The sequence below is a fragment of the Marmota flaviventris genome, chromosome 6, assembly GCF_047511675.1.
Source record: "Marmota flaviventris isolate mMarFla1 chromosome 6, mMarFla1.hap1, whole genome shotgun sequence".
Taxonomy (NCBI): Eukaryota; Metazoa; Chordata; class Mammalia; order Rodentia; family Sciuridae; genus Marmota; species Marmota flaviventris.
The window spans coordinates 149,404,797-149,430,341 of record NC_092503.1 but is presented as its reverse complement, the minus strand read 5'-3'; the positions used below and the strand labels follow the sequence as shown (position 1 = coordinate 149,430,341).

The following is a 25,545-nucleotide window of genomic DNA, read 5'->3' as shown; positions in this document are numbered from 1 at the left end:
CAAAACTTCATATTTCCGTGGAATCATTGCTGCTGGTTATTTTTTTTGTCTGTGGTTTCCCCTCTACTATGTCTGCTTCCCTCTACTTCCAAGCCCAGCTTTCTAAACAGTTCCTCCTCTGATCTTGAAAGTAGAAAATAGGACACCATCTGGACTGAGTTCTCATTTTTTAAATAATGTATTCAGCCGGCTAACAGTCAGTTTTGAAGTATCTGAGACATAGTAGGCGTACATTAAATACTCTTTGAGTAAGTGTTCAACTTTCAAGCAAGCTATGTTTTAGCAACCTTATGAAGAGATTATATATTAATGAAATCATGGTCAAAATTATTTTTTTTTAAATTTTATTTTTAGTTGTAGGTGAACATGATATCTTTGTTTTATTTGTTTATTTTATGTGGTGCTGAGGATTGAACCCAGGGCTTCACACATGAGAACCAAGCACTCAACCACTAAGCTACAACCCCAGCCCCAAATAAATTTTATATTTTATGATAATTTTCAAATTTAGCACAGTTTCTATGTATGTGTCACTCAATTTCTTCTGTTAACATCTTAAAACTCTTGTTAAATGAAGAAACCGACATTGGTATATTTCTATGAAAGAAAATATAGGTATGTTTTCCCCCAAACCTACTGTTGTTTGGATTGCCCACTAATGTCCTTTTTCTCCTCCAGGATGCCCCTCAGGATACCAGACTATGAACTGTCCATGAATCTTTAGTCTCTCCAAATCCGGGTTTCTTAGACCTTCCTCATTTCTAATGATTTTGACAGTTTTGAAAAGTGCTGAACAGGTATCTTGTGGACTGTCGCTAAATTTGAATTTGATATTTTCTCATGAAATATCCAGCTATAGTTCAGGAAAGGACATCATAGGTGGAGGTGCCATTTTTATTGCATCACATAAGGGAATACAAGAAATAAACATGATTGGTCAGTAACCTCCATCCCTTGGTGAAGCCAGTGTCTACCAGGTTAACACAGTCGTTGCTCATTTGAAACATGAAACTGTCAAAGCAGGCTCCAGGTGAAGCCAAATTAAATACTCACAAATACAAACCTGACACATGGAAACTATTGAATTTTAATAGTCACAATTGCACAAAACTTACTAAAATAATGATTTTACATCCATCCCAGTGATATTTCTTTCTCTCCTTTGAATGAATTATTAAATTTATTACTTATTTTAAAATACCTATACTGGGGTGGAAATGTAGCTCAGTGGTAGAGCACTTGCCTAGCATGCACAAGGCCCTGGGTTCCATATCCAGTACTGCAAGGAAAAACATTTTTTAAATAATAAATACACACACTCACACACACACACACACAGATGGCTGCAAGAGAGTGTATATTAAAATATTTCTGCAAAATTCTAAAACTAAAGTACATGAAATATTAATCTTTATAATCTACATATAATATTAAATATTCTTCATAATTGAGGAAACATCAATTCCAAACTCTAGCCAGTCACCTCAATTAGAATCATTTGATGCTTATAATTATGTTCTACATTTTTAATTATAATATTTAAAACCTTTTTATGCTTACCATAGTGTATATGGCAAACAGAATGACATCTATATATAACGATGACATATTGAAAATTCAATCTAGCTAATTAAATTTTCTGGTTCGGTGCCGCAGTTCGTTCGGCTGCAGCAAAATAACCGGGGGGTGACGAATAACTTGTGTACGTTGATACAGCAGGAGTAGGAGCCGTTTTTTGCAGGACAGGAGCAGTATTTATACATTCCACACAGCTTATCTAATTAGCATAAACTAGATACATCAGTCAACCAATAAGGAATCTCCACACTTAATGGCTTGTTTTTGTTACTTCTCAAACCACTCCCTCTGGCATTTTGCCAGGCACCATCCAGACTTGTTTACGAACTCTAACATTCCCCTGGCAAAATGCCAGGTGTTATTTTGACTTGTTTACAGACTCTTAACATTTCCCCCTTTTGTTTAATTTAAATAACGACCATAGTGGTTTTTACAGAAACACCATAAATAACCTGCTACAAACAGAAAGGGAGGATACAAAATGCCACAATACCAAGCCAATTGATGGCTCCATGCAAGAAGCCCTTGGAAAAATTATACCAGCAATGACACTGTTAGCAAAGATACCGAGTTACAATTTGTTACAGATTACAGTTTGTTATCTCAGTCCAGGTAAAGCAGTGTCTCAATAGATTAACTCACAGTCCAGGTAAGTTCACAGTCCAGGTAAGTTCTGCAGGCAGCTAGCTTAAATCACAGTCCAGGTAAGTTCTGCAGGCAGCTAGCTTGATCCGAAGTCTCGTCCATTTCTCAGCTGAAGTCTCGTCCGGTTTTCAGCAACACTGAAAATTCTTCCACCTTGGTCTTTACCGGCACTGGGACGAAGGCAGGAACTCCGGATGGCTAAAGAAAATCCTGTAGCATTCTACTAAGAAAACAACCTTCTGAACAATTTAGTACATTTTGTCAAGGTTTTTTACATTTGAAATAAGCATTAATAGTGCTCATTACTCATCAGCTTCCAGGTGTGGGAGAACCATTGTAGCTTAGTTATTGGCATTGAAAATGACCAAACATCAGGGACACCAGTAGTGTCTTCTGCTGGCTGTAGCATCCGGGTAGCCCCAGATCGCCCTGGGGAGGGTCCCGGACTCAAACTGCTACTGGGCACAGGGAGCAAGAGCCTGTGAGACTGTGCCTCCAGGTCAGGTCTAGATTTGGGCTCGCAGCAGTGGAAGAGCCAGCTCCCCGGCCAGGAGGCCGGGAAGAGCCAGTTGCCGCCGCCTCTTGGAAAATCCTTGCTGCACTGTGACTGGCTTGCACACTCGGCAGCCGCCTCTCCGCTTCACGCACCCTCCGGTAACGAAAAGTATTTAGTAATAGCCTTTTGCTGCAACTTTTTTCCTGATAATCCTTCTTCTTCTGAACTTTCTTTTTCTTTCTGACTAGAGTTCCTGGGCTTTTATCAACATATGCCCTTACTATTCTTGGTTCCACTGGGGTGCCTTCTTCCCTTAGTAATTTACTTCTCACCCCTTCCATATTTTCATCACAAAGACAATACAATACACTGAGACAAAACAAGACACAAACATACTGTATCAATCTTCTCCATTTTCTTAAAATGGCCATTTTTCCTCTCGCCCTATCTGCCTAGGGACGAGCAGATTGCTCCCGTCCTATCTATGGACGGGCAGCTTTTTTCGTCACTTACCCCCGAGTGTCCCGGGGCTCCCCGTAACGGGCCACCATCTGCCGCAGTTCGTTCGGCTGCAGCAAAATAACCGGGGGGTGACGAATAACTTGTGTACGTTGATACAGCAGGAGTAGGAGCCGTTTTTTGCAGGACAGGAGCAGTATTTATACATTCCACACAGCTTATCTAATTAGCATAAACTAGATACATCAGTCAACCAATAAGGAATCTCCACACTTAATGGCTTGTTTTTGTTACTTCTCAAACCACTCCCTCTGGCATTTTGCCAGGCACCATCCAGACTTGTTTACGAACTCTAACATTCCCCTGGCAAAATGCCAGGTGTTATTTTGACTTGTTTACAGACTCTTAACATTTCGGCATGTTTAAATTTGTCATCTTAGTGAAGATACATCCCCATACTTTTAAGTATTTGGCTTGTGCCTGGAGCCATGGTGCACATCTATAATCCCAGTGACTCAGGAGGCTGAGGCAGGCAGGTTCCAGTTCCAGGCCAGCCTCAGCAACTTAGTGAGACCCTGTTGGAAGATAAACTTTAAAAGGGCTGGGGATCTAGCTCAATGGTAAAGCACCCCTGAATTCAGTCCCCAGTACCTTCCCCAAAAAGAAAAAAATGTTTTAGATATTTGTCTTAAGCACTTTATTTTCCACCCAATAATGAATATTTTCAACTTTGAAGGCAATTAAGTAGGATATTCAAAGCTGCCTCTGGTGGGAGCAACCCAGCTGTCCATCTACAGATGAATGGACAAAGAAAATGAAATAGAAATACTGCAGACCTGATTCCCCCTTATCCCTAAATATGACAGTATGTGTTTTCTAGCATCAAGGCCATTCTCTTAAAATAACCACAGTATGATATATTAAAACAGGAAACAGACACTGATAAAATACTACTATCTAATCTACAGACCTTACTCAAACGTTGCCAATTGTCCCAACAATGACCTTTATGCCAAAAGTAAAATAAAATAGAGGAAGAAATGGATCTCATCTGGGGTCCTCTTCAGGACCACACATTCCCAAAACTCTTTAGTCTCCTGGGATGGCTTCTTTGTCTTATGTGACCTTGATATTTGACAAGAACTGTTCAATTGCTTTGTAGAATGTTTTTCAACTGAATTTGTCTCTTTCTTTTCCCCCTACAGTTGTCTATTGGTGCATTAGAGTTGTACAAAATGATGTGATTTGTTGTTACATATTCGTATATGCACAAATAGAAAAATATAATTTGGCCAATATCACTCCCCTTGCTACCACCTCCCACCCTTTGGTCCTTTGCCTCTACGGATCCCCCTTTGATTTCCATGAGATCTGCCCCCACCTTTCTTTTTCCTCTCTGACTTCCACATATGCGAGAAAACATATGACCCTTGACCTTCTGCATTTGGTGTATTTGGTTTAACATGATGGTCTCTAGTTCCATCCAGTCTCCTGACAATACCATAACTTCATTTTTCTCTGTGGCTAAATAAAACTCCATATATGATATATATATATATATATATATATATATATATATATATATATATATATATATATATATATATCATGTTTTCCTTATCCATTCATCTATGGATGGACACCTAAGCTGGTTCCATAGTTTGGCTACTGCGAATGGTGCTGCTGTAAACACAGGTATGTGAGAATCACCACAGTAAGATAACTTTAATCCTTTAGGCTAAATACTCAGCAGTGGTGTAGCTGGGTCATATGGTGGTTCCATGCCTAGTCTTTTGCGGAGCCTCCATGTTGACTTCCACAGTGTCTGTACTAACTGACAATTCCACCGAGAGTGTAAAAGTGTTCTTTCTCCACATCCTCTCCAGCACTTATTGTTATTGGTATTCTTGCTCATGTTTCTTCATAGACTGATGTCATGCATTTTGGGGGCAGGGATACGGTATCTCCTCCGTGAAGTGTGTCAGGAGACAGGATGTCAGTTTTCTCCCCTGGGGGATATTGACGTCAATTACTTGGTCAATGTGGTGTCTACCTGCTTTCTCTGCTTTCAGCCTACCATTTACCCCTTTGTAACTAATAAGTATTTTGCGGGAAGGTTCTCTGTGACCACGTGGCTGTCCTATTTCTCACCAAATGCCCACCCAATAGTTTTGTAATCCATTGCCAAGCCTTGCCCAGGTCAATCTTTACTGTGACATTTGTCAAATGGTGACATTCTCACGCCACCCTTCCTTTTACATTTATTGCTGGTGTTCTACTCTAGGGAAGAGCTTCTCTTCTCATTCATTCATACTGTTGTTCATCATTTACTTACTTATAACAGTATGGACTCCTGGATTCCTCTCTTATTCAATGGGTTTTATTTTGTTGTTAACATTATTTATTTCTGGTGTTCAAATTATACCAAATTTGAACTTTCTAGTTTTTTTTCAGCAGAGTCAGAATGTGTGATCCTCTGTGTGTGTGTGTGTGTGTGTGGTGTGTGGTGTGTGTGTGTACGTGCATACGTGCACATGTGTGTTTTGCCGGGAGGGTTATCTAAGCAGAGAATTTATTTTGGAGTGCTTTAGAGATAATCTTCTGTGGCATGCAAAGGAAACAGCATTGGGCAAAAGGAAAAGATGGACTCTTATACTATCTCCACAAAGCCTCAGCTGACCCCAGGGGAGCTCTGAATTGGGATAAGGAGTTCAGGCCTTTACACCCCTGCATAGATAAATCATTGGCTGCTCTAAGAAGGATTCATGAAGTCGGGCAAGGTGGCTCTCTTCAGCTGAGGGAATTCCAATGAAGGCTGTCAGCTGAGAGCTGTCAGTCAACTACATTCTAGAATTTTTGGTAATAAACTCCTCAGTCCTCAAGAGTCTGGGTAGCATAGAATATACATGGCATCTTCACACATAGACCTCTATCAGCATCTGTCATCCATCCATCCATCCATCCATGTACCTACCTATCCACCCAATTATCTAAAAACCAGGAGTTTATAGTGATAATTCAAATCCCAGTCTTATGCCACAAGATTCAATCTGTATTTTTCTCTTTCCATACCTGTAATTCCCATTTCTTGTAGCGAGAAACCAGGTACCCATTGTCAATGTAGGCTGAATCTTAGCATTTGCTGAAATTATTTTCAGAAGGTCTGTCCCTGTAAAAACAAATCTACCATCAAGAGTTCAACATCTGTTTAGAGCTCTTTTTGTCTTTGGTCTGAGAGTATTTAAGTGAAATACATGTTTTCTATTAGAGTTGTTTAGATTGACTTTCCTCTCCCCACCATGTAGTTTCTTATTCACTGAAAAGTACAAGTAAGTTTATTTGTTTATTTTTTGTTGGTTCTGGGAACTTTCCATTTTACAGTTTTCCCCTAGTTGACATCATTGTTATTTGTATGTAAAACATTTACATGAAGCAAATATTAAAATTATATTAAAGATATACTAGGAAAACTGACACTACTCCCTCATTTCTTCCATCCTGTATTAGTAAGTAACCAGTAACTTTCTTCCTTGATTTCTCTTTCAAAATAAGCAAATTCATGCATATACTGTTTCTTACATGAAAAGTAGTGTTCTAGAGATCATCATTTTGCACTTTGATTTTTTAAAAATACTAAACAGTATGTCCTGGAAGTCACAATCAGTTCACAGAGATCTGCTCTATCCTTATTTTATAGCTACATAAATCTCCATTGTGTGGACATACCGCAGTTCATTTAAACACCCTGCCCTTCAGGCATTTAGGATAGTTCTTTTATTTCACAATTACGAGCAACACTGCAATGAATGATTTTGTGCAGTGAACTCTCACAGTGTGAGAGCCTTCCTAGGCTTCTAAATACTATCTTCTATCTCTTTTCTTTCTCTTTGTTCTGTGAGTAGGTTATCATTGATGAAACACTGTCTCCATGATAGTGTCAAATTGCAATCCATGTCCAATCAGAACTTCTATTCCAAATAAGCAATCACCTGGGGGAAACTGGGCTTTATAGATTACGTAGCAGCCAACCATATGCTGGATAAACTGTAGAATGTTAATACTAATAATAAACATTATTTGCTATTTATTATATTGTATCAATATTATTTGAGTAATGTTTATATATTGCTATTAGAGTTAGAATCACACCATGGGAAGTCACTTTAGCTCTGAGGGTTTCAAGTTAGGGGAATGTATGCTGAACCCAGACTCTGGACAGGAAGCCTGTTCAGGTGTGTGGCCCTGTGCAAATCATTTATCACTATCACTCAGTTTCCTTATCTACACAATGGAAATATCAATGGCACCTCTTCACTAGACTATTAGGCATCTCAGACTTAACACATCCCAAATCTAAATTCCCAATCCCCCCTCCAAACCTGTCCTCTCTCCATTTCCTCACCTCAGTCAATGGCAACTTTATCCATTGCTCAGGCTGAAAACTTGGAATCAACTTTGCCTCCCCTCTTTTTCATGCACTCCACATCTAATCCATCTGCAGACCCCGGGCCATGGCAATCACCTCTTGCCTATCCTTCTTAATTCTGCTTTTGCAGTTCTACAGAGTATTCTTCATAAAAAGCCTCGGTAATGCTTTAAAAAGCAAATCCTTTCATGACATTTCACTGCTAGCAATGCTCCCATGACCTCCTATGGCACTCGGAATGAAAGCCAGCAGGTGGCTCACCCATCCAGCCCTCTGCATGCTCAAACCTCATCTCCTACCCCTTGCCCATTGCTCACTGCCCGGCACCCCAGCGAGCCTCCTTGTTTTTCCTGAGTTGAACATGCTTGCACCTACTCCAGCTGTTCCCCTTGCCTACAAAGCTCTTTCCCCAAATGGCCCCATGACTGTCTCCCTCATCTCCTTCCGATCTTTCTCAAAGCCTTCCACAACTCCCTTATTTAAAATGTCAAGCTCCAGACCTACCATTCCCTACCCTCCTTTTCTGCTCTACTTTTCTCATAGCATTTCTTATCAGGCACATTGTATAATTTACTTGTTTATCTTCCTCTCTCCTCTCCCCTGACAATGTAAGGTCTCCAAGCAGCAAGGGCTTTAGTTCTGCTCACGGCTTCATCCTTAGCTCCTAGAGAAGTGCTCGGCACACAGGAGATGCTGAGCACTTCTATGTGTGTCTGGGCTCCAGGACCATGCCCACATTTGGGATTCACCAGGACGATTCACAGGACTCAGAATGTAGCCCTACCCACTGCTCAGATTTATGATAGTGAAAGGATACCAAGCACAATTAGCAAAAGAAGAGAACTTATGGGGCTCGGTCCAGGGAAACCAGGAAGAAGCATCCAAGAATCCTTTGCTGTTGGAATCATAGGATACACTTCTTTTCTCCAGAAAGAAGCTGTGAAGACAGTTCTAAAACTCATTCAAGACTTAGGGCCCAAGATTTCTTTTGAAGTTTGGTCACACAGGTGCCAGGCCTGGTGCATCCCCAAACTCCAGAACCCTGGCAGGAGAGCAGGTGTTTAGCAGAAATCCTCTTGTTTGCATGAACAGTTTAGACACAGTGAACCATTCTCATCAGCTCTGGGAATGATGGGAACCCTCCCCACACCCAAATTCCCAGACTCCAGCCAAGGGCTAACCTTGGAAGCCAGCCTGTCCAAAGATAGCAGTCCCAAGCTGCAGCGTCGACTCTTCTCTGCATGATGTGCTAAAAGAATTTGTCACTTTTCAGTTGACACATGAATCATGTTAGAGCTCAAGAGCAACATAAGATTGGTTAAAGGACTCTTTTGCACATTGGAATCACGGTTTTTCATTTTGACCTTAGTTACTCATATAAACACAGTTTGCGTATTTTAAAAGCAGACTGGCTTGGAAAGAAGCTCTGGGTAGACCCCCACACAGTGCTCGGATGCTCTGCATTTTACGACCTGTGTCTGAAGGAAATGGGACTGAAGAACTATCTAGATGGAGCTAGGGCCTACCAGAGAGCATGCAGCCTCTTAGTGCCACGTCTTTGCTTTGACGCTTTTGTTTTTGCTTTTTGAATACACAGGACTCAGCCAAGTACCTGGCATGTACAAGAAGCTACATAAATATTTGTACGGTGGATAAATGATATTACTACAAACGTTAAAAATAGTTCTATTTCATCAGCATGTGAGTAAATTCAACTTGCATTAAAAATAAATGTGACTTGTGGCAGATGCCGAATACAACTTGAAGACTGGCATTAAAGCTACTGCTGCGATAAAACAGGTTAAAATATTTTTATTGTGCCATATTTAGGTATGTTGGAATCATAAATAAATAGTTGGCATTTCTGTTTTTTGTTTGCTCAAGCTAAATTGGGAGGGGGAATCCCCACACAATGAGGGGGGATCCCCGCACACCCTAGCGCTGTCTGGTGGTGTGGGATGGGGGAGGGATATCCCTTGTTCTCCAAACCCAGGCTGATCACAGCGGCCTTCCTCCGTGGATACCGTCACAATACTATTGAGACCACAGGGAGACTTCTCAGGACAGAATGAGAAACTTAGGCCAAAACCGTTTTCCAAGTTAGAAGACCAGGAAAAATAAACCTGCTTTGCTGGCATCTAAGAAAGGCAGGTAGAGATTTAGAAAAAGTGTTTAGAGTCTTGATTTGAATATTATAGCTTGTGGTTTTACAAATTGTTCCTACTAAAGTTACTTTTCTTACAAATATGGCATGGTTTGCCTGTGCTTTAGGACTCCGTAAAGTGGCGTGTGTGATTTGTTTTAACTTCTGATAAAATATTAGTTTGGCTTTTGCATACACATACTATGTAAATATATACATAAGTGTATTTGCTCAGTGATGTGTGCATATGTGTGTGTGTATGTGTGTGTTTTCACCTACCACTACCGTTTACAAATGTTGACCTACCACCATCTTGTAAATCTAAAAGTGACAAGAGAGAGTCAAACAAGCCACCATACAGGGGTGACATCGACTCTTTCTTCACACAGGTGAACTCAACCCTGGTTCCCAGTCATGGCCCTGTCTCTGACACAGTCATTAACAATATTTTAATGTTTCAAGACAAAAAGGGAAGAAGAAGTAGTTGGTCCTCAAATGCCCACAATATGAGGAAGCGCTCAGAAGATCTGTCCTTCTGCGAGGATCGAACATTCCTCTAAAATATCATCTTGCAAGTTCTTCTATACAAATATTGATGGAACAGTTAAGCGACCTTTGAAAAGTTTATTTCTAGACAATGGGTATGAAAATGGAATGCTAAGCAGTTTTTCTAGGCTACAGTACCATCAGATATTCCTAGAACTTTCCAGCTGAGTCGGGTCTTCAGAGAGCCAGATGTGATTTTTCATCCTGCAGCCTGAGAAGGGAGGCCCAGGGGTTTACAGGCGCTTACCTGAGATCACACAAGTTTAGGGCCACTGGAGGTGCTCAGGGCTCCCACTCCTAGGGTTGTCTCCAGGACATCCAACTGCTTCCTTCCGTCTCCATGACAAGGACGTGAGACACAAAGCCTCCGTTCTGTCTCCCGTTGTGTGGAAGGTTCTGAGCGGACACAGGCTTAATCAGGTCGTGACCTTATGCCTCTTACACGCTGAAGTGGGTCAGGCGCAGCTGTACCACACTATTTTTAGGTTGAACTCCACAATCAATACTGGGCATAGTAGGCTTTATTTGGGCTCACCATGGAACCTGGTGCTTTCCAATTATCCATGGACACTCTTTAAACTTTGGATATTAGCTCTGCATTTTGGCAGGAGATCCCTGTAACTTTTGGTCTCTCTGTTTTCCTCCAACTCACACCGCCTTGGAACGAGACTTCCCTCTGGTCCAGAGAGCCAGTGTTAGCTGAAGGCCATGAGCCAAAAGTAGAATGCTGGCCTAGCTGGCTTGGATTTAGGACAACAGTTTATTAAAACCTGAAGAGTATTTTTGGTATGTAGTCATATATTTTGAAAAAATCTGGTGGGTTTCTTGTGCCTTGAGATTCTCAGAGACAGGTGATTCCATATGTAGAAAGAACCTGATGGCCCTCTCACCAAGGTGGTCACACAAGGTTGCTGCTGGGAGGCACCTGGCCAGACCTGTTGGAGGAAGGCTGCTTGCTCCCTGGATGTGCCTGCAGGCTCCAAGGACGGGCTGTCCACCTGCTTGCTTGCTTAGTACCCCCATGGATCGGTAAGATCCAGAGCTTCTAATTCACTCCTTGCTGGCAATTGAATGGGGGTGGTATTCAAATCTGTTTATGCTTCACTTACACCTTGAGAGTCTGAGCATTACCTGACCAGTTTAGCCAAAGGTGGATTGACTCCTGGCTCTGCTACAGGGCTGGGCCTTCCCCACCTTCAAGCCCCCATTCTTGCCATCAAGTCCAAAGGACTTCAGACATGTCCCTCAGAGGAACAGGAATGAGTTTATTCAAAGGATAGAAAAAGGGAAAGGGGATGCTCTCAAGGGAGAGAGTGGGTTCTCTCAGAGAGAGGGACGGCGTGCCTCTCCTGCACTCCAGTTTTATTGGGAAGGCCCAGAGAAGTTTCCAGAGAGTCCTGCCCATATCCATCGAGACTTTCCACTGACAGCAGAATGATCAGACTTTCAAGGCCCCACCTCTGTGACAACTCTAGGTTACTTTGGCCCATGCTGACATAATCTAATTGCATTCTTACAGATTTTATGATGAGGAGGGATTATCCTCATCTCCCTGATTTTCAGGATCTGATCTGTGAAAAGAGTCACAAAAGTCTCCCCTGTTAGGGTCACCTGGGTTCCTCTTATCAACATTATTTTGGGCCTGCATTCTCTTGCAGACAACAGGTAGTTTGCTGAGGAATGTGACATGTCCTATCCCCTTAAGCCAGGCAGGGCTGCAGGTAAATTGTTTCTTGGAAAAGAAATCATGTGGGGGTCAGCACATTTTATAGAATAATCCCTTTACTTTGTGTTCTCACCACTCACATCTGTCTGTCCCCTATCAACTCTACCGACAAAGTGAGAGAATTAGTCTTTATTAACAAAGCACAGTCTACAGGGTCATAAATAAATCTTTGATTTCATGTTGGGGTTGCCTTCCCACCGCCATCACACCAGGCTGGTCCTTTTCCAACAAATAATTGCCCTGTTACAATACCCCATTTACCTGGCATTCGTGTGGGGCAGAGTAGGACCGAAATAGCACGGGCAGCCTTGCTCCTGTACGCAGAGTGAGGTCTGATCAATTCCCAGGCCACTCTAGGAAGAATGGATTTCCTTACCAGGACTTACAGGCGTCAACACAATCCCTCTGTCATTACCACTGCCACTCATAACCACTGATTCCTAATTTACTTAAGGAAATTAACATCTACAGATGCTGGAATAAACAGTGGCTGAACTAAAGGGGGACATCTTTGGTCAGCTATTACTGTGTCAATCACTGTTTTCAATTTGCCAACAATGAATTTCAGACCTTGTTGGAGAACTGTGACACTCACCATCTGGTTTGGCCATTTGCAAACCCCCTGGCTGAGACACTCCCAGCACCCAGGGGTTGAAATAGGATCACAGTGGGATCAGAGCCTTGGATCCACGCTCCAGAGGACCAGGACCAAACAGTGAAAATGCTGAGCACCAGAATGGCACCCTCCCCTGGGGAGCAAGTGACTTAGCATGAACTGTCCCAACATCTGGCAGAGCATCTGTAGGGTGGAGGTCAGAGGGACAGATAGCCTTTAAGCTTGTTATTTTCCAACTCTAATACAGAAAAGAAAAAAATGGAAATGACCATATAGTATGCTTCCATGATCTGGACACTTGTACAACAAGGATTTTGTTTTGTTTTTTTGTTTTGGTACAGAGGATTGAATCCAAAGGTGTTTAAGCACTGAGCCACATCCCTAAGACTTTCTATTCTTAATTCTGAGACGGGTCTTGCAAAGTTGCATAGGACCTTGCTAAATTGCTGAGGCTAGTCTTGAACTTGGGATCCTCCTGCCTTAGCCTCCCTGGTTGCTGGGATTACTGCTGTGCACCACCTTGCCCAGCCTGGCCACAATGAATTTTGATAGGCAGCACTATTTGGCATTTTGTGGGCACCAAGGAAAGATTTTCTTCTACCCTCCCCAGCATTACAATAGAAAGTGTTCTCATGGTGAATAAATAAATATGAAATAAAATAAATTCCATAGTTTGTAGGCAGTTTGTCCCTGACAAAATCCATATTTAAATCTGATTGCCAGTGTAGTGGTTTTGGGAGGCAAAGCCATTAGGAGGGATTAATGTCTTTCTTGGGTGACTGGATTAGGTCTTAAGCAATGTATTTGTTCTGAAGAGAGTGGGTTATTATAAAACAGGTCATATCCTTTATCCCCTCCCTCCCTCTGAACACACCCATCTGCCACCCTCACACACAGTTCCGCCATGGAATGCCACACAGCATGTTATGACACAGAATGAGGCCCTTGCCAGATGCAGCTGTCCCTCCTTATACTTCCTTGCCTCCAGAGCAGTGAACCAAAATAAGCATTTTCTTTATAAATCACCCCATCTCAGGTATTCTATTATAGTGACAGAAAACTGACACTTATATATAACATGTTAGCTTGAAGTCAATAATGAATTAAGATATCTAAACCGTACCTTGGTATGCTTCTTTCTCATTAGCTACTATCTCTCTATCTATCTACAGTCATATCTGAGGGGATGTATTCTGAGAAATGCATCACTAGGTGATTTGTTGTTGTGCAAACACCGTAGTTTTTTTTTTTTTCCTACTCATACAAATTCAGACAGCTATGATGTCACTATGTGATATAATCTTATGGGACCACAATCAAATACACAGCCCATTGCTGACTGACATGTCACTATATGTACATGACTGTATAAATATGCTCCAGAAAACTTCTTAGTGTGTAAGTTTTAAATGTTTATTTTTGACAAATCTTTATTCTTTCTCTACATATTAATTTTTAGTCAATTCCAACTTAAGATAAAGCCATAAATTCAATAATAATAAGAAAGCAACTCAGTTTTAAGAAACTGGTTCCCGTCTCCTAATTTAGAACTTTAATTTCTGAAGGGGAGATAGTTTGTGCTTCTCAGTGTTTTATTATTTGTTCTTACAAAACTTGTGGTTTCACTTCTTGTCAGTTTTATCCTATAACAATAACAACAGCTGATACTCCTGGGTTCTAACATGGATTTAATATTTTTTCTTTGGACATTTTATTCTGTCATGAGAGCATAACAGCTTCTTTAACAACCTAAAGAAGGCTAAATTCTTTGATTTTCAATTGATATAAAGATTTCTTTGTCTGTGCCCACACTGGTGCCTGTTTTGTGCCAGCTATATTAGTATTATCTTAAAGATGTCTGAGCATTAGGGAAAACTAAGTTCAGAAACCTCTTTGAATTAACGTGGTATTGTAACTTCAGAACTCAACTCACCTTTTATTATTGTCGTCAACAAGTCTCAGCTAAGGCTGTGGGTCTTTTTTCCCCCCAGACTCTATCTGCAACCAGACCTTTAACCTACCAGACTTCACCCACCTGTTGGTCTTTTGTTGGTCTTGTCATCTGACCTTTGAGGCGAGACTGACCCTGCAGCTGTACAGCCTGGCAGTTTGGAACCTCAGAGGCTGACTTGACTCTTGTGCTTCACATCAGAGGTCTGATGACGCTCAGCAATTAAGAAAGCAGATCGTTTACACCTTCATTTGTTCAAAATGTTTTAATACAAATGTGGCCCCTCTTGAAGGTTTTGAGCCCAATGGGGTACTTAAGGGAAATATAAGTCCATTGCTGCTCCCAAATAATTCTTTGCTCTGTGCCTTTGATTCTTACTTTATAATTGCAAGGAAAACCTGAACAAGACAGTAAAGTATTTCAACAAGCCAGTGATACAGACACTAGGGTCTCCACGACTTTGGTTATCTGTAAGATACCATCATATTAACAACAATGAAAATAGTGTCCAAGATGAACTAAGGGAGCTGAGCCCTCCTGTTCTCATCTTCTAAGACAATTTGTCAGCAGGGTAATTGCTATAGACTTTTGGGCCACTGCTGATCTTGAAAAAATGTAAACAGCTGCTACCGGCACCTGTTCTTCATCCCAGGGCCTCACAGTGTGCTCACGATTCAGAACTGGAAGCTTTTCTCAAAGCAGTTCTGTTCTCTTAAATGATATTTTATTCATGCATGCAAATAATCTTATATTTTTAATGGTCTGTATATTTTTCTTCCCAAATGTTTGTTTGTCATGACAAACATAGAAGTGTCTAACAGATGAAGAGGAAAATACAGGGATTGAGGAGTGGTGATGGATTCGAACCTTAAAGTGTTGATGAGCATAACCCTTTACCCATTCTCCTCTCAAGGACTGACTCAGGCACTTGAGCAGGTTTTCCTAAAGAGGCTTACGACTAACTCCCTGAACTCATCCCCAACAGAAAGGAGCAGAGTTGGGAAAAGATAGTATATTTCATGGAGTTATTTCTTTCTCTCTTTCTTTATTTTTGCCCCCCCACACATTATTTTATTGGTAGTACATAATGGTGGGATTTGCTGTTACATATTAGTCCATGAACAAATTATAACAATCAGTTTGGCCAATAACATTCTCCTGTATTTTCACTCTCCTGTTCCCTTTCCTCTACTTTACTGATCTCCCTTCAATTTTCACGAACCCCACTCCCACCCCACCACCTTTCTTGGCCTTTTTCCTCTCTAACTTTCACATATGACAGGAAACATACAACCCTTGACCTGCTGAGTTTGGCTTATTTCACTTAACATACTGGTCTCATGTTCCATCCATTTTCCTGCAAATGCCATAATTTTCATTTTTCTTTGTGGCTGAATAAAACTCCATTGTGTATATAACACCACTTTTTTCTTTTTTATCCATTCATCTATTGAAGGACACCTAGGCTGGTTCCATTGTTTGGCTATTGTGAATGGCACTGCTATAAATATGGGTATGCATATATCACTGTATATAATTTTTCAGGATAAATACTGAGGAGTGGTAAAGCTGGGTCATATGGTGGTTCCACGCCTAGTCTTTTGAGGAACCTCCATATTGATTTCCATAGTGGTTGTACTAACTGACAATCCCACCAACAGTGTAAAAAAGTTCCTTTTCCCCGTAGCCTCTCATGGAGACGATTTTCTGTGTGTCCTGGCCACTATTCTTCAGTTAAAGGAGTCAAGACCAAGCATAAATAGAAGATCTGGAGTGGGCTCATGAACAACTTTGAGACCCTGGTCAAACCTTATTAATGAAAAAGAAGAAAACTTGCTCTCATCCAAGATGCCGCCAGGCCCTGTCTGTAACCAAGGGGAACAGGCCTGCGTGATGCTTGGTGTAAGTGGGTCGAGCTCAGGTTTTCCATGGCCCCTGACACCCTGGCCAAGGCTAAGGGGTGGAGGAAGAAGAGAGCCCTGAGGGAAATCAAACAGCACAAAGAGAAACCGTGTTGTTCCATGCCAGCCCCTGTGTTGTGGTTTGAAGGTGCCCCACTAGTCATGTTGAAGCCCTAACTCCCAGAACCTCTGAATGTGACCTTATAACAAGGGCCTTTGTGGGTGTGATCAGCCTGGGTTCTCAGTGGTTTAGGGTGGGCCCAATGACTAGTGTCCTCGAAGAAGAGAAAACAGAGTGTTACGGTTTAGATGTGAGGTGTCCCCCAAAGCTCATGTATGTGACAATGCAGGAATGTTTACAGATGAAATGACTAAATTATGGGAATTGTAATCTAATCACTGATGAATCCACTGATTTGGATTAACTGGGTGGTAACTGCAGGCAGGTAGGTGTGACTGAAGGAAGGAAGTCACTGGGAGGCTGCCCTTGGGGTTTATATTTTGTCCCTCGAGAGCAGAGCTCTGCTTCCTGGTTGCCATTTCCTGAGCTGGTGCCCTCTGCCACACCTTTCTGCCATAATGTTCTGCCTCCCTTGGGCACAGAGCTATGGAGTCAGTCGACTATGGACTGAACTTCTGAAACCGTGACATTTTCCTCCTCTTGGGCCCAGTGATGGAAAGCTGACTGAAGCACAGGGACACAGACACACACAAGGAGAACTCCAGGTGAATATGGAGTCACAGAGTGGACTGATGTGTCTAAGAACCCAGGGAAGCCAAGGACTGACAGCCACCACCAGAAGGTAGGAGAGAAGCACCAAATGGTTTCCCCCAGAGACTCTAGTAGGAGCCAAGCCTGCGGTTACCTTCATTCCAGACTCCCAGCCTCCAGAACTATGAGAGAATATGTTCCTGTTATTTTAAGCCACCTGGTTTGTAGTGCTTTGTCCCTGCAGCCACAGGCGATAAATACACCCTGCCACCCACAGCAAGGCAGTACCCACGCTCTGCTTTCTCCCTTTCCTTCCACACAGCAGCAGGAAGGAAGAAGGCGATAGTGGATCTCGGATGCTTAAAGATTGAAGAGTGGCAGGGCTCTAAAGTCTATTCTTGGATGGGCACAAATCATCGCGGCAATAGTGGAGCCGATGACTTGCCCAGGTCACAGACCTTGAAGAGGAGAAGCTGGATGTGGACTCCAACTCTGCACCTCCACAGAAGACCACCCTCTTCTCAGCCCTCATACTGGAATACGTTGTGCCGTGCAACATGGTAGCACAAGGAGGTGCTTCTTGAGAGTAGCAGGTGACAACATTTTCCTTAAGTGTCTGGAATTTGACTCAGTGACCATTAAAGACCCTTAAAGTTCCTTGATTCTGTTTTTTAGGGAATTACTGAGCAAATGAAAAGGTAGTAAAGGAAAAGTAGTTGTTGAATTTGAAATAAAGAGGACGTGGAGAGGTATGGTGGCATTTTTATATTTCTTTCTTTGGGTGACATTTTAAATCACACTCATTAAATTTGCTGTGAAATGTGAATGATTTAGCTGGAGCAATAGCACTTAAAACTAATGAGCCCAGAGGCTATCTAGTCATTAAATGAGTGTAGGACAAATAAGTCTAAAACCATACTGAACATTTTGGGGGCCTGTTACTCTCATCAAGCATCTCACCCGACCTGAAAGAGCAGTTCATCTGATCCACCCTGAAAGGTGCACTTTGGGCTCCCAGCCAAATGAAGTCGAGAAGCACAAAGCATATGTAGACACATAAAGACGGTAAAACTCTGGGCTCAGAAAGCATCCATTCCTGCACAGTGAGAACCGGTCGTGTTTTGCCTCTGAGTGGTCATGCATATGCATGTGGTACCTTCTGCATATTTAATTAAGCACCACTTATGCTTTGTGCACAAAGCATAGATATGCCTTCCTTTGGATCCAAACTATTCCTAATCCAAACAAAACCGTGAGATTTGTTGAAGCACGGGACTGCGGGGAAATCTTGAGCTCCTCTGAGTAGTGTGGCTCTGGCCTCATCACAATCCCAGGCTGAAAATTCTGTGGAAGGAATCACATGGTTTGTTGGCAGAGTCTTTCTCAGCAACATCATGAGGAGTCACGTGGCAGGATCTGTGGACTGTTTTCCCCAATCCACTTCCTCTTCCTCCTTGGGATACTGCTGGACTACATTTCCCAGACTCCCTTGCAAATTAGGTGTAATCACATGACAGAGTTCCAAGGACTGTGTGTGAGTAGAAGTGATGTGTGCCATTCTGGGCCCCAGTTTTGAAGAAGTGGATGTTTACATCCCTTTTCTTTCCTTTTGGCTAGAGGTGCTAAAGGATGGTGGACCAAAAGTATGGAAGGAGCTTAGATCCCTGGTCACTGTGTGGAGGAGAACCACTTACCAACCAGGAACAACCGCTCCAGTCAGGCAAGTGAACAATAAACAGAGAACAAATTCTATGCTGTTAAGCCACTGAGGTTCGGGGACTACTTAAATCTGTTTTTATTAAAAAACAAAAACAAAACAAAACAAAAAAACTGGTAGGAAATCATGAACAGTTTATTACTAGTTTGCAAAAGAGCAGCATAGAAATTTTAAAACAAACATTAAGGAACTTTGTAATAACTTGCTACTTACTGCCTGTACTTCTAAGTGCGATGAAGGGATTCATCTCATCCAACAGGGAATAACCAGTTTGAATACTGATAAACTCATGTAATGAATTGTATATGGCATCTGCTGTGAGAAAAACCTGCCAATTCTACCTCCAAATATTTACTGAATATATGTATCTCTCTGCCCCTGAGCCTAGCCTTAACTTAGGTCCAACCTCTCTCAAAAAGATCATTGCTGATTATCACTCTGCTGCCTCTTTTCCTTCTAATCTACCTACCATTTTTCCCGGGCCCCAATCCCAACCGCCAAATTGTCACCAGCTGATCCCTCTGAATAAATATCCACTGGAGCACCCCTTACTTGAAAAGACCCCATTGCTTCCATTGTTTGTAAAATAACTTTGACCTGTGATTGGATACTACCTAAAATTTTAGCCTCTCTCCTGCTGCCTGCTCCATTGCTAACCGTGCTCCAGTAAGAGCTGAAATGGCAGAAATGCATAGTGCTGGATAATGCCTCTGCACACTTTGGGCTTGCGCTTGTCCCTGTCTGCAATCCCTTCCGTCCTTCCCTCTGAAACCCAGTGGAAAAAAATTCTTAGTTTTTAAAACCAGCTCCTAGAGATCATCTCAGTAATTTCTCCCAAGTAGAATTAAGTGCTCTTTTCTCTGTACTTCCATCTCACATCTTCTTCCTTTTCTTCTTTTTTTTTTAAGTGGTGCTGGGACCAAACCCAGGACCTCATGCATGCTAGGCAAGCACTCCACCATTGAGCTACGTCCCCAATCTTTATCTTATACTTTCTTCCATCATTTTTAGTATTCTTTATGTCATTCTATGAAGCTTTGAAACTGTGGCAATGGGCATGGGGTCTGGCCTACAGAAGCAACCTGCAGATGTGACTGAATGAATGAGTGGAGGCGGAGTCACCCTACTCAGGGTGAACTTGCCCTTGCGCCCTCACTCTGGCCTTTAGAAACCTTTCAACCTGACATTAACTTCCTTCCAATTTGTAATGTGAATGCAACCACAGGGTGGGCATTGGTAACCCAAGAGAGAGAGATGGGAAGGCAGCAGCGATGGGGTCAGCTTTCCACACCACTCTTGTGCTCTCTGATGCTTTGGATTTTCGGGAGCATTAAGCACTCTTTGCAGATCTTTTAAAAATCTGTTAGCAAACATTCTCATGACTAGTGGACTTCTCTTAAATTTTTAGAATTACTTTTTTCTGAAGAAGAAAGAAGAAGAAGAAGAAGAAGAAGGAGGAGGGGAGGAGGAGGAGGAGGAGGAGGAGGAGGAGGAAGGAGAAGGAGAAGAAATAATAATTCATGCAAGAAGAAGTGGAGGGGAAACTGCCAGTCAGGTGACAGTCAGGAGACAGCTCCATCTGATTTCTTAACACATCAGTTTTACAAGTTGTTCTCTTCTAAGTCCACGACAGGGCCACCTTCTTTGTGGAGATTGTTTTGCTGCCCCACAAGGAAAGCAGTTTGTATACTCACTTCACATAATACAAACACATAAAACAAACTCTAGCATGTATTTTGAAATCAGATTCAAGCACACTTCTCAAAATCAAGGGTAATAAACAAATGAGTTATATACTTGAAAAGAGGTTCAGAAATACATTTTTTAAAAAAAAAATAATAATGATAATAAAAGGAGTCAGGGTATGTTTTTGAAGGACAGAGGGACTATGCCCTGGAGGGAGTAAGATATCAGGAATATTTAGGTTAATCATGTTTTAAAGATTTTGGACATATGGTATGTATTATCAAGCCCTTTTGATTATGGAAGGGCTGGATTCCCTCAGTCTCACCCTGGCCTATGGATGGACCAATCTACACACTTCAGTCTATGCAGTTGTGAGGCTATGGTTATGCAGTTCCAAGGACTGTAATTATTCACTATCACCATAAGAGATACCCGGGGGAGATGGACAGGTGAGACAGGGAAGGAGGGCCATAGCCGTAAGCCAAGGAGACCTGCAGGTTGCAATTGGTAAGGCCCCGTGGTCTTGCCATGTGTGCCAGGAGGACCGAGGCTGTGTTGTGCCTCCCTATGTAGTTCTTCAACACACTGTGTGCTTGACTCCGTCACTGGTCTGTGCCACTTGACTTCTCAGGCTGAAGGTGCTGCTAGGCTGTGGACAGTTCCCTGCAGACTTCCTGAAGTCTTAAATGGTTTCCAAAATATGCAGAAGAGTCAGCTTTCATTTGCTTTTGTTTTAAAACAATCTTTTTTTAAAAAAAATATTTATTTTTTAGTTTTAGGTGGACACAATATCTTTATTTTATTTTTACATGGTGCTGAGGATTGAAACCAGTGCCTCACGCATGCCAGGCAAGCACACTACCACTTGAGCCACATCCCAGCCCTAAAACACTCTTTTAAGAGTTATTTTTCATCTATTTTGTCATCAATATCTGTGCGGAACACTATGAATCAAGTTGATATTGACTGCACAGATTCCTGAAACCTTCTAAGTACATATTAGATCTTTAGTGCAGTTTGTCAACCCACTTAATGGTGATACAGGTATCAGTTCCTCTCCCCAACTTGAGAATAAGAGTCTGTTTAGGCCAACGACTGGACTATTTGGTTTTATGAATACCAGTCTCATGTTGTTTCAATGACAGTGTTGATAGGGCTGTGATTTGGTTTCTGAGGATCTCCAGAAGAAGTGTAGGACCCACTGGAACTGAGATACATCTCTCTCTTAGGACAGTAGAAAGAATTTCACAGGGTACAGTCCATCTGGGCTGAGGTGACCTGTTTTTGAAATCCCTGTATCCCAGTCCCTGGCCAGTGTGGATATGCACCGAGCAGCCCACACTTTTGAAGAAATCATTGGTACCAGGTTGTGCTCCAGGGTTACAAGAAGAAGACAGCTGGAGAAGGGTAATTCAGCTCTATGTTGAATTACAAAGTCCTTTAAAATGAAGTCAGCAGGCAGATTTGCCTCACAGCTGGAAGGTCCTCAGGCCTACTGTGGCCTGTTTTGTTGCGATTGATCACATCTGCTAATGGAGATTTAAGTGGAAGCCGCTTGGGTTCCCCTTGGTGACTCCCAAGGAGGGGGTTTAACCTACTTACAGTTGTTTTGTTAATGACTCCTTAAATTCAAAAGCCAGTGCATCTGTGCCCTTGCCTGGATTCAAGTTGAACCCCTGACCTTTTCTATCTACCACCAGACCTGCAGCCCCCCTCTGGTGGCCCCCCTCTAGTGGGTGAGTCCCCAAGTCACATACATGTCATTCTCTAACTCTACACATTCAACTTGGTGGAATCCTTGGAAACACTCTCTTGAAGATCTTGGAACTTGGCAGGGTTTTACCTTCTTTTTATATTTGTAGGAATGTATTCTTAAACGTGGTTAAAATTATAGTCACTGGAATTGTGGGTTCTTTACACGGCTTTGTCTGACTTCGGGTGACAACTTTATGGGATTCATTCAACTGATAATTCCCTCGAGTCAGAAATGCCACCTAACTGATCCATTTACATTCACTAGTTTCTGTTTCCTTTATTGGTTTAATAAATAAGTCAATAATATCAATATGATTAAATAACAGCTTTCAACAGGAATATTAGTTTGAGCGATGATTTTATTTTAATAGCTAAGGACAGTTTTTCCTTTTCTTCTCCCTTCCTTCCCCCGACTCTTAGGACCCATCAGAGAGTCTACCTTGACTAGAAAGTAGGAGGGATGCAGCCTTCTTCAGGACCATCTCTACTCAGACCCCTTAGACCCAAGATGGAATTGTGCGCAATGGACAGCCATGATCTTCCCTGATCCCATGATCTTCCTCAAGTCCGGCTCCCCTCTGACCTCCTGCTGAGTGTCTGGCCTCCCTTGTCACACATACCTTGGACCCAGCTTGAGAAGGGGGTGGCCTGGGTGTTATCCACACCTACCTGATAGCACTGCCCGCTAGGTTTTCATTCCTATCAGCCTACTCCCCATATCTGTCCTGTTGAGGTAGACTTAATTCTGTTTTAATGAAGTCAGTTGAGAAGTGAACTTAGAAAATTCTAAAAGGGATAATAACTTATTTCTCCTGAATTAAGTTTTGGTCTCAGATTTCATTCAGCCACGTCACGTGAATTATTATGATACAAATCTGTACAGCTGCTTCTGTTTGTACAAAATATCTGGCCAGAGTTTGTCTAGTGCCTGTCAGTCTCCGAGAAGCAAAACCCTCTCCTCTACCTGAACAGGTAGCACAGAAGCCCACTGAAATGGCCACAGAATGTTCTGCTGCCTCCACGGAGGCCTCCCCATGCTGGGCCCTCAGTCACTCTTCTGGTGTCCACCTCGGCTTCACACCTGGACATGGTCCCCCCCAGGCTGTGATGGGTCCCTGATGCTTCCTTGGAGCTCAGTCGAGGCCATGGTGCTGCCTGTTCATGTTGCTCTGGGTCTCGGACAACCTTGGATCACCGTAAATGACCCAGTGGGCCCAGAATTGGCCTCTGCCACTGACCAGTATGCCCATCTGATGTGCTTGGATAGTTATGACACATTGATGATGTTATTTTCATTCCAATGATCTTGATCTTGATTGTCAGTTTATTTCGCAAGTGCAGAATGAACCTCAGGGTGAGAATCATGGGAATGCCATTAACATCATGGCTCAGAAATAACAAAACACAAAAGATAACAGTAGTGAACCTGCCCCTTCTGAGTTTTGTTGATAGAGTAATTCCTGAGATCAGTGGACCCAGTCAGCCTTATACACACACACATACACACGCACACACACACACACACACACACACACACACACACACACCTCAATTGCTTTTGTTTGCTTAGTTTGGGGAAGATTTTTTAAATGAAACTTATTTTAACAGTCTACATTTACCCAGGGAACTATTTTCTGTTTTAGAAATTTTGCCAACTCCCCAAAATTAAGTGCAAAGAAGGGTGACATTCAAGTTCAAACCACATTCCATGTAAGATAATTTTGAGCTCTTTACCAGCAACAGGTTACCACGTATCTCGAGGAGACCTACTGTCTAGAATGTGTTTTCCACCAAAGAGCCCAAAGCTGTTTACAGAGATGATCTCATTTGATTTTATAACAGCCTACAAGATAAAACTGAAACAGACTCTATATCTTTTTGGAATATTTAGGTAACAGATATTGAAGTAATCAAATTGACACCCCCACACCAAATCACTCCATCAAATACATACTGGAAACAAGAATCCCTGTGTGACTCCAACTGAGTTTATACTGGTTAACCAAGAATATGAGTGGCTGAACATCAAACCGTAACATCGGCCAACCTCAATTACAATAATCTAGTGTAAATAAAGAGGCCCGGAGTCATATGCTTTGTGCAGCAAACACCCGTTCTCAGTTTGTGAACATCACTATGCTGTTCGATACAAGTACCTGTAAGGAAAACAGCATGACATTATAGTGTGATTTCTTATCTCATAAAAGGAAGGTCTACTGGTTATAATCACCAAGATTTTGTCATCTACCTTTTCTGTACCACAATGCTCTGTGTTTTGAAGGTATGTACTGAACATCCACAGCTATATCTGCTTCTACACCCGAGCACAGTGCCGCTGCTAGGCATGGTGGTGGTACAGCATAAGTGTGGATTCCTTCCACCTGCCAGATGGCACTCAGAGTCCTGGTCGTGTTCAGAAGGCTTCCCCAGTAGCATACACAAGCCCTATCTGTGTGTGGAGTAAGCTCCAAAGGTTCCTGACATACCACGCTCATTGTACCCCAGGGCCTTAGAGTGTGGTGATTATAAGTTCTGATTCTGATGACAGATTGCCTGGGTGCCAGTTACCTAATCTCCATTTTCTCATCTGCAAAGTAGGGATAATAGCACCTGGCTGAAGTGCTTGGAACAATTTCCAGTGCGTGGAAGAGCTGTGGCCATGTTGGCCATGCTATTGCTGTTGTTATCACCATTAATTTGGGATAAAAGATGGTTTTCCCTGGCAGGTGAGGTGCTCCAGAGGATCCCAGGCACAGTCAGTGTGGAGTAAGCATGGCATTGAGGGCACAACGCAAGATGGCACGGGAGTGCGGTAAACCGAGTGACAATAGCAGTGGAGGCCCAATACTGATGTCAAACCCTGGAAGTGGTCCAGAGGTCTAGCATTTTCCAGAAAATACTAGATTGGTCTGCAGTGACTTAGCTTAGACTTGAACATACATTTTGAAAAATGACTTGTTGGGTCCATCTGATTAGATTAGTTGATGTCCTTGTGATTGCCATTTATTGATTCATCCTTTTTAGTAAGGCTTAAGAGAGAGGCAGATTATGGAGACATTCACATCTTTAGGCCAAACTATATATTTTGGCAGAGTAAGTGATGAGAAGATTCAATTTCCTAAAGAGGGAACTTTGCCTTTTCTCTGTCACATCGAAGAGCTTATAACCTGTAGTGAGAGCCCTTCCCT

The 25,545-nt window shown here is 42.3% G+C and overlaps 1 long non-coding RNA gene across 1 annotated transcript; it reads right to left on the bottom strand.

Moving 5' to 3' along the window:
• Positions 1–1,698: 1,698 nt before the first annotated feature.
• On the bottom strand, positions 1,699–3,587 carry LOC139706285 (uncharacterized). The gene is made up of 2 exons (XR_011707895.1): positions 3,233–3,587; positions 1,699–2,443 (listed from the first exon to the last, which is right to left on the bottom strand). It is a non-coding gene; the product is annotated as an uncharacterized lncRNA (long non-coding RNA).
• Positions 3,588–25,545: the final 21,958 nt, after the last annotated feature.